Here is a 14,893-nt window from a genome sequence, read left to right on the forward strand (position 1 = left end):
AAGGTAACTCAAGAATGTTCTGAGAAAGTAGTACTGGTCAGGCATAGATCACAAAATGGCTGGGGGCCTACAATGACTTTTCTTTGTTTTATGTTTTGTTTATTTAAAATTCTATTTATTATTTGAGAAAGAGAGAGTAAAAGACAGCACAAGCAGGGGAAGGGGCAGAGGGAGAAGCAAGCTCCCCGCTAAGCAAGGAGTCTGATGTGAGACTTGATCCCAGGATCCTGGGATCGTGACCTGAGCTGAAGGCAGATGCTTAACTGAGCCACCCAAGCACCCTTAGGTGACTTTTCTTATGGCAGAAAAGCTATTCCTTGTCTTTCTTTTTCTGGGGACCCTTAATGTTTCCTGCTTATAGGCTCACCACTGACCAAAAGCCATTAATGACTTAAATCTATTATCCCTCTGGATCTATTATCCCTCCATCTAAAATATGAATTTTAGACAATATTTCTTGAGGGTTTTTAGGAATAACCATAGGAATCACTAGAAGGGTACGGTCAGATCAGGAGGGGAGTTTTTTGTGGCAACAGAAGACCTCACTTCCTGATCCCTCTGGGGCATCAACCTATTTATTGGTGAACTAGGCCAGGTTAAGGATACTTTGCAGGCCATCACTTCTCAAATACAGTGAGATGAGTTCAAATCCTTTCTTAGTACACACAGGAGAGATGAGTCACTGTCTGAAGCCAAGAACTCAGTGTATAATCCCTATTCTGCTATTTATAAGCAGTATGTGTGAGGGTGAGTCCCTTCTGGACCTCGGTCTCCACAGCAGGAAACTCTCTTTGACAATGTCACCTTGAACTCCTCTGAGGTTCTAGAGTCTGTTCTTTTATTAGCACAGTGTTGTTGTATGCTGGGGTGGGGGCAGGGTTGGAGCCTGAGATAGATCTTGTGTTGTATACACCGATGTGAGGTTTGTGCCAACTGACTCCACCTTTAAACTGGGTTTAATCTCACAAACAATTTCCTTTTTATTCAATGACTGCCTGATGCACATGTGTCTCTACATAGGAATTTTTAGAGCCTTTCCCTTGGGCATGTCCTTGTTTGCCTGCCTAGCCCTGAATTAAATTAATAATTAGCCAAATATAATAATCTATTAACCCCTGAATCATAGGATTGAAAAAAATCCTTGAGAGGCCTTGTATTTTCCTGCAGGTAGTCTTGCTTTCGCATAGAGAGTCTCTGTATCGAGTAAATGCTCTCTTCAGCTTTAGCCAAACACTCTCCTCTTCTCCCAAAGGTAACACCGAAATGCCATAACCTTCTGAAGCCTACCAGGATTTTCCTGATGACACCCAGTGTCTCGCTATGCATCAGACCTCTTGAGCACAGCAACCTTTTATCCCTTGGGGTATCATTATTTTTAGATATTGCTGCTCTTCCCCTAATATCACATGCCTTTCCTTGTTGGTCTAGATGTGCCCTCACTCTTGTAAATGTTCTCTCTCTCTCTTTCTTCCCCTTTATTTCTTACAGATAAACAGGTATCTAGTGTCCCTCTAGTTTTAGAATCTGAATTCCTCCTTGACATTATCATTAAGGACATAGTTAATGTATTTTTTAAATGCGTCAACATGGTATGCTTTTCCTTATAAATGGATAATGCATTGCACTGAAGGCCCCTTCAGTGTTGTGTCTCTAAAACGCCATCCGTTATGCCAAAATCTACCTGCCTGATCCCCTCTGAACCACTGCGCCCCAGACGATGACCCATTCCTAACCCCAAACTAGGAAATCCAAGCCTCTCTCCTGCACACAGGTCATTTGATGTGAGGTGAGGTTGGAGTGTTTTGAAGGTGAGTAGTAAAAGGGATTATTGACATAACTAAAGCAGCTCCTAGATGCCAGTGCAAGAGGCCCTGAAGGACAGCGGAGGATGGGAAGCTCCCAAAAATGATAATCAATTTACAAAGTGCTGCCTGTGAGAAGACCCGCCTATGGACCTTCCTCTGTATACTCAAAGGGAAGCATGAGGAATGTTTCTGGTGGTTGGGATGGGCATAATTCTTCTCTAGAATCTTCAACGATTGTTGGGTCCACCCAAAAGATGGGTACCCCAAAAATGGATCCGTGATTAAAGGAGCGAGACTGATACAAAGTGAAAGTCAAGCAAAGCTTTATTTCGTGCCAAGCATCAAGAATCAGACCGAACGTCGAATGTTCGGGGCCGCACCTCTTACAAGAGAGGGCAACCCCTCCCTGCTTTCCAGACTAACTTTTATAGAGCAAAGGCCATGTGGATGGGCCTGGCCACACACAGGTGGCCAGTGAGGTTGCAATACACAAAGAAAGCTGCACAGTCATGCTAGGTGACCAACTGAATTACAGTTTACCCTAGTAGACATTTGAACCAGCCTATCACCTTGGTCAGAATTGGCGCCCAAAAGGTGCCCAAAGGGTGGGGGCCCATTCTCCTTGGTAGCTAGGAGACAGTATGTGCCCCCACTGATTGAATACCTCCACCTGGCCTGACCCACCCTTGTATCTGGGCTTTGTTACCTGGAGCTGGTTTCGGGGACTTGTTCTTAAGTAAATCCCCTGGGGGAAGGGGAGCAGGGTCAATTTAAGTTTTACTGCATAAACAACAAAATGGCAGTTCAACCGGGGCGGGGCCGCTCTGGCTAAATAGACCCTTACAAGATCAGGAAGCTGCAATACAGAGATCCTTGGTTCCATTCATTTACCCACCTCAGGACTTGGGCAGCCTGTGATGGAAGCTGTGCCTTGTTACTCTCTTTAGTCAAAGCAGGTACTTAATTTTTTAAATGAACTCTACAGAAAAGCAACACAAAGACCAGCAAATTATGGTCCTTTTTCATTTGCTTCAAGCAATAGCATCATGTAGCCTAGTGTAGAACGGGCAGAAATTGCCGGGCCCAATGGGGACCAAATTTAGAATCAGCTGCCATTTATTGAGTACCTGCTATGTGCCAGGCCTGTGTAAGCCCTCTAAGATATAATCATTCTCCAGTAAAATGGGAGCCATAATTCCCCCTGAGAGTTGTTCTAAGGATGAAGTGACTTATTTCACACAATATTTGTCACCTGATCTGCCTTCATGAATGGTAGCAATTGCTTTGTCCTCATGTCATCCTCCCAAAAAGCTAGTGAGGTAACAGGCATCCAACTCAGGATATCATTTGATATCCTCGACTTCAAGGTCTCATGTGCGAAAAATAATAATAATGCTGCTGAATACATAACATGTTATAATTAGCATTATGTATTCACATATATTATCTTCTTTAATATTCAAATCTTAATTTTAAAGTAAGAATTAGTCTCTCCATTTTAGAGATGAATGTTTGGGATGGAGAGTCCTCATACGACTTGTTCAAGGTCATACATTTATGATGGACCTCAAACCCATCAAAGCTCACTGGTGGCTTTAGATGGAAAAGGCAATGTTGTCAAGGTTGTCATTGTAATGGCACTAAATTAGCCTCCTGCTCTTAACTCAAAATATCTTTCCCTTCACCTGACATGGCCTTGCAATCCTCCCCACTAAGGTTACACATTTGAGTTAAGGCATTGGGTTTCCAAACTGTCCTTGTAAAATAGGCAAATGTTTCCTGGAGATGGGCAGCAGAATAAACCATTGCATCTCAAACTTTTCTGTATAATGGATTCACATATCACACATATGTGACTGTATTAGGTTCCTGTGGCTGTTGTAACAGATAACCACAAACTTAAAACGTGAATTTATTATCTCACAGTTCTGGAGGCTAGAAATTAGAAACCAGTATGACTGAACTGAAATCAAAGTGTCAGCAGGGCCCTATTTTCTCTGTAGTTGTAGGGAGAATCTGTTCCTCCCCTCTTCCACATTCTGGTGGCTGCCAGCATTCCTGGGCTGGTGGCCCAGTCTCTGCCTCCATCTGAACATTGCTTCCTCTGCGCCTCTGTCTCTGCATGTCAATCTCCAATCTCTCTCTGCATCCCCCTAATGTGTCAGCATTCAGGGCCCAGCAGGATAATCCAGGGAAAGCTCCTCTTCTCAAGATCCTTAATCACATCTTCTGCCTGTTAAAAAAACAAAATTCAATCATCTAAATGTGAAGGTCTAATTGGCTTTATTTAAGCAATTCATGAATTGGGCAGTGTCCCATCTAGCAAGTAGGGATGCTCCAAAGAGTTGTACAGAGGGAAGGTTTTCATAAGTAGGAGGGTGGGCAAGGAAATTATTATCAAAAAAGAAAGGACTGGAAAAAAGAAAAAAGAAAAAAAAAAAAAGGAAAGAAAAGGATTGTTTTAGGCCAGGACATCTTCTTTTGATGGTGGGGCAGGGGCAGCAGAGTTTTTTTTAATCATGCAGATGACCTCATTAGTGCCGATCAGGACATTTCACATTGATTTATGTTAAAGGTCAGATTCCTGGGATCTGTTGAAACTACAGATAAGTCTTGGTTTGCTGTTGTGGGGAACAAATGACTCCAATTTAAGGCTTGTTTTTCCTTTTTTAACTTGCAAAATCCACTCTTCTGCCATGTAAGAGCATTCTGGGAATTAGGAAGTGAATATATTCAACCCACTCTCATGACTTAATGAAATACCTCCTTTGTGGGAGAGGGTGACACTGGGACCCAAAGCCTGGAACAGTAGCCAGAGTCACAGTCTACTTTCTTAGTACTTAGATCCCCAGTCTAAGGCTGGGCCATTCTCACTTCAAATGACTGTACTTTGTGCCTAGCACCTAAGAGTGAAGAGTAAATATTATAGATTATAAGAAGTTCTCTCCTGATTGACTCTACTACCTATCAAACTTCCTCATTTCTCTACTTCCGAACTTTTTTTCTCCCCATCCTTCGAGACCAAACTATAATTCTTTTTTTTTTAAAGATTTTATTTATTTATTTGACAGAGAGAGGTCATAAGTAGGCAGAGAAGCAGGCAGAGAGAGAGGAGGAAGCAGGCTCCCTGCTGAGCAGAGAGCCCGATGCGGGACTCGATCCTAGGACCCTGAGATCATGATCTGAGCCAAAGGCAGCAGCTTAACCCACTGAGCCACCCAGGCGCCCCCAAACTATAATTCTTAATCACGAGGCCATTCCTGCTCTCCATGGCTGAAAATAGTCTCTTCCACCTTTGATTTTGGTAGCATTTTATGTGACTCTTTTATGAGATTTATCTTATGACATGTGTCATGTTTTAGCTTGCATCATAGTAACTTCCATGTAATTTGTCTCTCTTCCTAAACTCTGAGCTCCCTGAGCACCCAGGACCACTACAGTAGATTTCTAACTGAACTCCACCTTCGCCCCTCCTCACCTGTAGTCAGTTCTCCATGCAGCAACCAGAGTGATCTCTATAAAATAAAAATCAGATCATACGGTGCACCTGGGTGGCTCAGTCGTTAAGCTGCTGTCTTCGGATCGGGTCATGATCCCAAGGTCCTGGGATGGAGCCACACATTGGGCTCCCTGCTCATTGGGCAGCCTGCTTCTCCCACTCCCACTCCCACTCCCCCTGCTTCTATTCTCTCTCTCTCTGTCAAATAAGTAACTAAAGTCTTTAAAAAAAAATCAGATCATACTATTTCCCTGATAAAGAATCTCCATGGCTTCCTGTCACACTCAAAATAAAATCCAGATTCCTAACTCTGGCCTGCAAGCCCCTGCAACACCTGCAAACTTTCCCCAAACCCTCACGCAGCCGAGGCCACCTTCAGCTACTTTCCCCCAGTGCCTGGCCTCTTTTGAATAGAAGGTGCCCTATCTGGGTAGACTGTCTGCAACACTGTGACACTCTGGTAGAACCGTTACTCAAAGGCACCTGGGCTCATGCAGCCTATGTCAGAATATCTACACCTTGCTTGGCAGGTACAGCCCAAGCCGGATTCTGTCCTCAGTTGGGCGCTGTCCACTAAACACCTCTCTGCAGGCCACGACCTGAATTTCCTGGTATAAATAAATTCCTTGCCCTGATTCTAAAGATGGAATATATGGAAATAGCAAAACAATTGTAATAAGGCATGAAGGAGGAAATTTATAAGGATGTTCATTGCAGCATTATTTCTAATGGTAAAAAGACTGCAAATGAACTACCTACCTAAATAGTTATTAGTAAAAAGTTATTGAATTATGGTAAGTCCAACTTCAGAAAACTAAGCAAATGTTAAAGAGTAAGACACTAGCCTAAGGATGGAGGACTAGAGGGAAATGAGAAGTAACTGCTGATGGTGATGGGGTTTTCTTGAGGGTGGGAAGGGTGATGAAAATGTTCTGAAAACGATTAATTGTCATGATGTTGCCTGTCTCTGCCTAGACAAAAAAAAAAGCAGTCAACTGTACACTATAAATGGCTGAACTGATGTTTAGAAAGGTGAAAGGGGATTTCAGTTTTTATTCCTAACCAGTTAGGAATATTTCAACTGCAAGTTCTTGAATACCTGACAAACTGAGAACAAAGAGAGGTCAGTTTTCCCCTCCTGGGCTGCCGGTAGATTGCTGTCTGCCTTGATTTCAAGGTTTGATGCTCTAGGGACTGGCATCTCCGGGATGACCTTGGCTTTCCCTTCAGCCTGTTACATGATGGCTGCTGAGTCACTAGACATCAAAGTAAAAAGTTCTCAGATTCTCCTGGTCCCTGACACATTTTTCATTTTGCCTTATCACCAGAATTATATCACATGGTCACTTCTGGTTACAAGGGAAGCTGGAAAAGTGTTTTCCTCTTCCAGTCTCAATAGTGGAAGGCACTAAGGGAGATGGGAGGTAGGAATAAATGCTGGGTGGGCCACCCAGCAGTATCTACCCTAGTGTAGTCTAAGTGTACCCCAACTAGTATCCTTTGCATTTTTTCATTTTTTTGTGGCTAAAATAGCAATACTAAATAATAAACTAAATCCCACCACACAAAGGTAGACACTATTACCATTTTGGTGTCTATCTTCTCAGATTTCTTTCTTTCTCTCTATACAGATATATATATGTGTATATACATGTATATACACATACAGGTGTGAATATGTGTATATATGCAGAGGTATATATGTAATTTTATGTAAATAGTATTATACCCTACATCTTATTTCCTAACCTGCTTTTTTCACTCAAAAAAAAAAATTACGACATCTAATGTCAGTGGATATGGATATGAGCATCCTTTTCATTGTTACATTGCTATTTTATCATTTTTATTTAAATAATTCTCTGTTATCATTATTCATGTTGTTTCAGACTTTTCCCCATTTTAAGCAATACTGCACAAACATCTCTATTTGGGCACTATGGTACTAGTGTTTGTCTCCCTTGGATAAAGTGACTTTTTTTTTTAAAGATTTTATTTATTTACATGAGAGAGGGAGAGGGAGAGAACAGAGGGAGAATGGGAAGGAGAAGCAGACTCCCTGCTGAGCAGAGAGCCTGATGTAGGACTCAATTCCAGGACCCTTGGATCATGACCTAAGCCGAAGGCAGACGCTTAATTGACTGAGCCAACCAGGTATCCTGATAAAGTGACATTATTATTGAACCTTAGAAAAGTAAATCTACCAATGAAATGAGATACTTAAAGTGTCATAAATAAAATCAGGATTTCTCCTTTTTCCCTGTTCCTCACAATAATAAAGAATGTTTGAAGAAGGCTATGCTAAAATATTTTAAAATATCAAAAACATTTCAAAAATACTTTAAATATTCCCTTTAAGTAAGGGAAAAACTAAAACCATGAATTCAAATGAGTAATTAAGATATTAAGGAGATATTAAATCTCCTTCTTATTATTCATTTCTTGGATTTAAAAATAGAAGTCCACTTCTTATTTTTTTAAAAAAAGGAGAATTTTCATGTTACTTACACTGAAAAGGAAAGATTACATTAAGATTTGACACAAATTGACAAAAGCCAGATAATGCAAACTGAACACTATCCCTCTACCCAAATTCAGGCTTTTTAAAGCCAAGATGGTTTTAACAGAACTGTGCTCCAGTCAATTAAATTATATCTTTAAACTATAGAGTGATGACTTGGTAGGACAGTTGAAACCATATCTAGCATTACATTCTTCTACTGCAAGGACTCAAAACATTTTTACGAACACACTAAAGAAGGATAATGGGAGAGACACTGCCGAGTTAAGGCTGGGGAGAAGAAGAAGATTCTGGCAAATTCAATCCAGAGAACAATCCTGCAACTGCAAAGGCAGAATAAAAGGGAGATGGAAAACAACCTTGCAAATAACCTGCCCAGACGCATCTGCATTTTCTGTTGGCAAATACCCAGAGAAGTGGGCAGAAGTAGGAGGAAATAGACTGCCTGTAAGGAATCTGTGTGTTTGCATATACTAACTACCATTAGGAGCAACGGACACCATTCATTCTCCAAGTGAGACATGTTGAGTGTGTCATTCATATCTGAATGTGTCATTCATATTTGAATGTGCTGTATTTGAATGTCCACTGACCAATCGTTGCCAGTTGCCTTCTAAATCTATATTATTTGTAAGTGATCTACCCAGATTTAAAATAGTTTCCTATTCAGAAGCTTCACCACCTTTCACTGCTTTGGTCATTAATCCCTATGGGCTCCACCCCCGTCCCCCTGCAACCTGCACCCAGAATTGAAGACCACAAGTTTCTATCCAGGGTCCTGCCAAGATGGCAGATTTAAAAGTCGTGGAAGAGCCCTCTTATCAGATATGATAAAACCACTTGTTAATTAGTTAATCCAAAGTTAGTTCAGGTGGTGGATGATTTGAAATGATGTTAAATTTAAACATTTATCTTAATGCACATTCACTTTGTGTCTGTCGATGCAAGAGGGAGGCCACTTCCTTCTGAATTCTCTTTGGAGTGCTAAGGCATCTTTCTATATAAACCATATCCAGAAGGCATTTCTACAATTTCCAGTTCGGGGTTTCTCTGAGAAAACTTAATGATACTTGCAAAACAATCTGAATGCCAAAAAGCTGTCCACATTTTTTACAGCTTTTTCTGATCTTTTATAGTTGTCTTAGGCACTCCTATTGTCAACAGGCTACATTTTTTTTTTAAGTTCACCTCTATCTAGCCTTTCTAAAGCACTCAGCTTAATTTTTCATAGATATAACCCTTCCTACCTTCATATTTTGTCTGATATTGTTATATGATGTTACATGACATAATTATATTAACAAGAGTAACAACAAAGGTAGGTTTGGAAGCAAACTTCAGACGAGATTGGTTCTCGGTGAACATTCAGGTCCACAGTGAGGAATCATTAGCATTCGCTCTGCAGTGAGTTTTATGTCGTGAACAGACAGCAGTGGCTGATGTAGGTGTGGCCTGACAAAGAGGTTAAATTGAGGCTGGCTAAGAAAGCTGCTGTACATCTATCAGGCTATCAAATTTAGAGTCTGAACAATTTCTGATAACTGGCAGAGAAACCCAGGACTTAGCTGCTTGCCAGAAACTCACTAGGTGACCATGGGCAGGAGTGACAGTAAAAAATGTTCAAGAAATCACTGGTCAGGATAGCCTGAGCACTGTCCAGTTAGAACACACACTGACCTTAAGCAATCTGTAAGGATACACTGTGTGTTAGAGCTGGAGATGAGATAGAACCAGAGTGAAGTGGGCATGTTGGGCCTCATTCACTTGTAAATGAGGGAGGACGGTCTACAGTTCTTTCCGACTCTGAAATTCTTTATTGAGCTATACACAGCTCTAATTGATTTCCTCCTATGGGATTCATCAATTCTTTGATTCAATTGTTTCTTCTTCTCTTGAATAGGCGCTGTCTCAGAATTGTCATTAAGAAACAGACTCTCAAAAAAAAAAAAGAAAGAAAAAAAGAAACAGACTTTCACGCGCACTAACAAAAAGAAGATAGCAAGGAAGGCCCTCATGATAAGATTAACATTAAATATAAATACATATATATGATATGTTAAAAAAAAAAAAGACTTCCCTTCATATACTCACATCCTCCTTCCTGATTCTCTAGGGGGTCTGTGTTCTGCATGTTTCATTTTGTTTTTAACCTGAGGATGATGCTTGTTTTTATGCCTTGCTTAGTTTACACAGATTGGAACATGTTTTCCACATGCAGCTTCTTGTTTGCCAACAAGCCCAGCTGTCGGGGGGCACTGAAGATCACCCAATTACAGAAAACAATCTTGAATACCTTTTCATGTCTCCCTCCCCTACCCTAGAGGATCTTTTCCAACAATTGCAATTCTAAGGGCCTCCTTCATTTACAGAAGACATTTACTCCTTTATTGCTCCCCCCCCCCCTTTCCAACTCTTCCTAAAACAGTTTATCATAGAGCAGTAGGGGCCCTTTTCAATTGCCTCTGACAGACAGACCAAGGGGGAGCCAAGTTCATCTGTTCGGACTTTTATTTTGAACTCCCTCTACAGGGACACAGGACACAACAGATTTGAACACTTGCTTGGGGAAAAAAAAAAATAACACACACACACACACACACAAAAACACATCGAAAAACCTCCAAACTACTTTACAGTGTTAGCCTGGGCTCCCATATGCCAAGTCCCAGCCCACAATAAATTTTATTGCAATGTTATAAACTCCTGAAAAGAGGAACTTGGAATAGAAGTGCTGACACAAGCTGCCAGACTCGACTGGCGGCACTACATTCTTGTGGGTTCTGTCCTGACATCAGCACACATCCAGGACAAAACCCAAAATACTAAAAGGCCAAAATAATGTCTTGCCCATCAGATAGATTCCTTTTCTCTTAAATTAATTAAAAAAAAAACAACAGAAAAACTAGGAGTCCTATCAAAGAGAAATGGGCACTCTTGCAAACAATATATGATTCCGTGTGGAGGCTCACAGCTTACAGCTCAAAGAGTTTTTCAGCCAAAGTTAAATTCATCTTGCAAATAAAGCCGCCTTTTGGGGGGAGGGTGGGGGCGGGTGATTATTCATGTAAATGACAGCTTTATGTACTATAATTACAGTCATTAATGAAGGCACAATTACTTTATCATACATTACCAGGATCAAAGAAGGTCTCTTAAGAATCAGTTGTCAGCATATAGAGTCAATACAGAAATTAGACCAAATACGAACTGGAAAATTTTGCTTAAATAATGCCCTAGAGGTTAAAGAAACAACGAGTTGAAGTTGCAGAGTGAGAAAATTAAAAAGACACACTAGAGGTCACTGTTGCTACTTGAGCTGAAGTTGTATCCTATCTATCTAGCTATCTATCTACCTATCTATCCATTTTTGGTATCCTGTGTGCATATTGGAAAATCTTGAAAAAGATTTCTTACCTTCATTAAATTTTTAAAAAATCTATCATGGCATTATTTCCCTCTGTCATATGTTGGATATCTAAGATTAGAATTTTAAACAAAATCTTAATTTTAAGGATTTCTTTCATGATCATATCAAATGCTTCATCTCTGATGAAAAGTCTTACACCTGTTTTGTGCATTTTGAAAAACAGTTTCCAACAATCTGTTTACTTGGATCCAGAAATAAAAGTAATGAAAGAATTCTGTTTGGTATTCTCCATAATAGTGGGAAATGATTCCCTCTCTTAGCATTGTGCAAAAATGTGAGATTATTAAATATGGACAAAATAGGGAGTCCCATCTTTGAAACTGTATGGAGAAAGAGTCTCTTAGTATGGAAAGTCTGTGACAAGTCCTCGAACGGGTCATGGTAATTGTTAGTAGAATGTTTCAATTTTACATACATAAAAGGAAATTATTTTAGGAAGACAACCTATGCCTCAGGTGAGCCATTGCAAGCATAGAGTCTAACAGAAAGAACTTCCTTTTTGAAGTATTCAGAAGGAGAATCACGTTCTGTCTGTCTCTCACCAAGACTGCGGTGTTCAATAAGAGCATATTGTTGCTGAAGGGAAGGAGCTCATCCATCCCAGAGGCCCAAAGCCTAGCTCCCGAGTACATTAACAGAAAAAGTAAAGGCTGAATGGTCTGTTCCAACAAGGGTATCGTATCACTGCCAAAGAAGGGATTCAGTATTCTTAGAGTATTGGTCTTAGATGTGGGTACTGTGGGTACTATATGGGTACTATTACCCACTTAGATGTGGGCAGTAGGAGCATCAACAAAGGCATATGGCCATATGCAACTCTAGGCCTTGAAACATTTTCAGAAAGATGTCCACCCCGACTCCCCTGCTTTCTGTTCTTTGCACAGGAAACATATCTCTGCCCATTTGATAATGCAAGACCTACCAAAAAGGAAAAAAGGGAGGCAGAGGGGAGAAAACTGCGAAGTCTGTTTCCTTTTCTGAACCTCTGCTTTGCTCTGCATTGCGTTATTTGCTTTGTCCATGCAGCTCAGAGTCCTGGGAGTAATTAAGGTTCAAAGGCCTGGGTAATAACTCCTCAGTAACTGAGTGCTTGCTACAAGTTTCATGAGTGTGGGTAGAATAGAATTTGAATTTAATTTGAGAATTTTAAGGGAGGATTACATATTTTAATAGTATTTTCTAAGTATCTGCTATGAGACTAGTGGGGGTAGGGGGGCAGTGGGAACACCTCGGAGGCTCACAACCTTGGTGTGAATCAGACATAAGTGTCTGGCCTCTGTGACCATGACCGTGCAGCATAGAGGAGAAGGCTGTGAACCCTGATGCCAGGCTTCCTCTACTGCCCAGCCAGGGTGAACTCAGGTAAGTTTTTGACCTTTCTAAGCCTAATTTTTCACTTGTGAGAAGGAGATCATAATTTCTGCCTCTGCAGGCAGGATTACATAAATTAATGGTTGTAAAGTGCTAGGCATAGGGCTTGGCACGGGTAAGCACTCAGTAAATGTCAGTTGTCATCATTGTCGTAGGGGAAGTTCACTGGGCTCCTTTGAGCTCATCAAGGAGAGACAGAAGCTGTGTTTACATCCATAAGTAGGTCTGAAACAACAACAGCTTAAAAAAAATAACCGTTGAATTCAACAGCTTGTTGTTTGGGAGAAAACAACAACAACAAGTTTTAATTAACAGTTGTGTTTTTGTTTTTCCAAACAGTTTTGTGTATAGAAATTCAAACGTGGACTTTAAGGAAAACAGAACACATTACTATCATTACAGAACTATTACCATAATTTCTTTGGTTAAGAAAATTACGTACATTTTGTTAACCAAAAGAAAAAAAGACATTAAATGTGCCTGTGTTTGGCACAGTATAACTATTTTTCGAAAATGCTCTATAATCCACAGGCTGGAGGGGGGACTGGGGTTCATTGAAGTCAGCCGCATTTAACAGCAGCCAGAGTTCTCACAAGGTTGAAAGCCACTGCCCTCACTGGTTCTGGTTGCAATTATAATATGCAATACATTTTGTTTTAAATGGAAGCCTTTATAATGAAATTTGGAAGCCCACGTCATTTCCCTTTGCTTACTACAAAAAGAGGATTTGAGGGCAGACAATAAAGGAAATGGCAGGGAACTATTATGTGACCTTGGGCAAATCACTTTGGTGGTTAGGCCTTGTACACACACACACACACACACACACACCCGAGTCTTTAAATTCTTTTGCAAAGCTGTGTCAAGCAAAAAGTGGAATGGAGATTTGGCAATTCTATGGTTGTTTTGAATAACAGATAGGTGATCAACTTGAATGAGTAATTGTTACCAAATTTTCTAATTAACCAAGAAATTGTGAAATCTTGAGTTTTAAGAAGTACGGCCTGGGGTAGGGGAGATGAAGCCTTTGCTTCCTCACTTGGACATACACAGTCTAAAATTTAAGCCAGTAGCTTTGTGTACTGGTCGCCCTGGAATGAAGTCCCAGAATTGCCTTTTAGACTCTACTCAGACATCTTTAAACCCGTTCCTCTCCGCCACACCCTGGAACGTCACTTCTGAGATGACTTTATTTCATTAACATTCCGGGTCAGCAAAACAGGGTTTGGGCGGAAATACAGCAAGATGTTTACCACTTACAGGAAGAAGATCCAGGATCCTTTCCCAGATGCTTCCAAAGGATCGATCATCTCCCCAGCCCGAGAATCTGCCTCATCTGCCCGCAGGCAGTTGATTGGGGGGGTAGAGACGGTCGGTGGGCGCTTCAGTTTACAGAGCAAGGAAGGTAGGCGCGGCAGGGGCGCAGCTCTGGGAGCAGTGAGAGGCCCCACCTGAGGCCGCAGCAGGTGGGAATGCCTTCCGGCACCTGATTTTCCCTTCGCTGCTGCAGTGTCGCCACGTTAGGGACTCTAAACGCCAGTCTCTCTTTGCGGAGAAATAGACCGTCACGGCTCTCAGGGCAGCTCTGGGGCAGGAGGGCACCAAATAGGACACAGAACAGGAGGGGCTTTTCCGGAGAACTCCCTAATGTGGGCCGCAGGCCGAGGGTCCGAGAGCAGGCACGCCGTGAGAAGGGACTCTGGAGTCGACACCCACGGCCTCCTTTCGCCGCGCTCATTAATGCAGCACGTGCCTTTCGGCCGCAGGACTCAGCGCGAGGAGACCTCCTGCCACGCGGAGACGGCTGTGCTCTGTGCAGAGGCCCGGATTCCCCGGTTGGCTCTGCCCTTTCTGCTTCAGGAGTTCTAACAAGTCGCTTCCCTCACGCTTTATAGCTTTTCACTGTGGCAAGAAAAACGCCCTTAGAGGTCCTCGCGCGTCTTGGCTCCTCGCGGGAGGTGGGAGGAACTGAGTCCCCGGACCTCAAGCACCATGCCATAGGCCCGGGGCAAAGGCCTCCACCTAAGGATCCGTGGCCAGGCCTTCCTTCTCCAGGGCTCTTCATAGTTCAGGCCACTGGTGCTGTTATCAGGGTCGTCCAGAGCCTGTTTTTAAAGGTCAGACACCCGGGGCCTTCACCATGACTCCTGACTCAACAAATCTGGGCATGGAGCCTAGGAATCTGCATTGTAGCCACCTTCCTGGCTTTTCTTTCTTTCTTTCTTTTTTTTTTCTTTGCACATTATTGTGTGAGAAATATCACCAGCTGT

This window comes from Lontra canadensis, unplaced genomic scaffold (assembly GCF_010015895.1).
Source record: "Lontra canadensis isolate GAN:19392208 unplaced genomic scaffold, GSC_riverotter_1.0 scaffold50, whole genome shotgun sequence".
NCBI classification, from domain to species: domain Eukaryota; kingdom Metazoa; phylum Chordata; class Mammalia; order Carnivora; family Mustelidae; genus Lontra; species Lontra canadensis.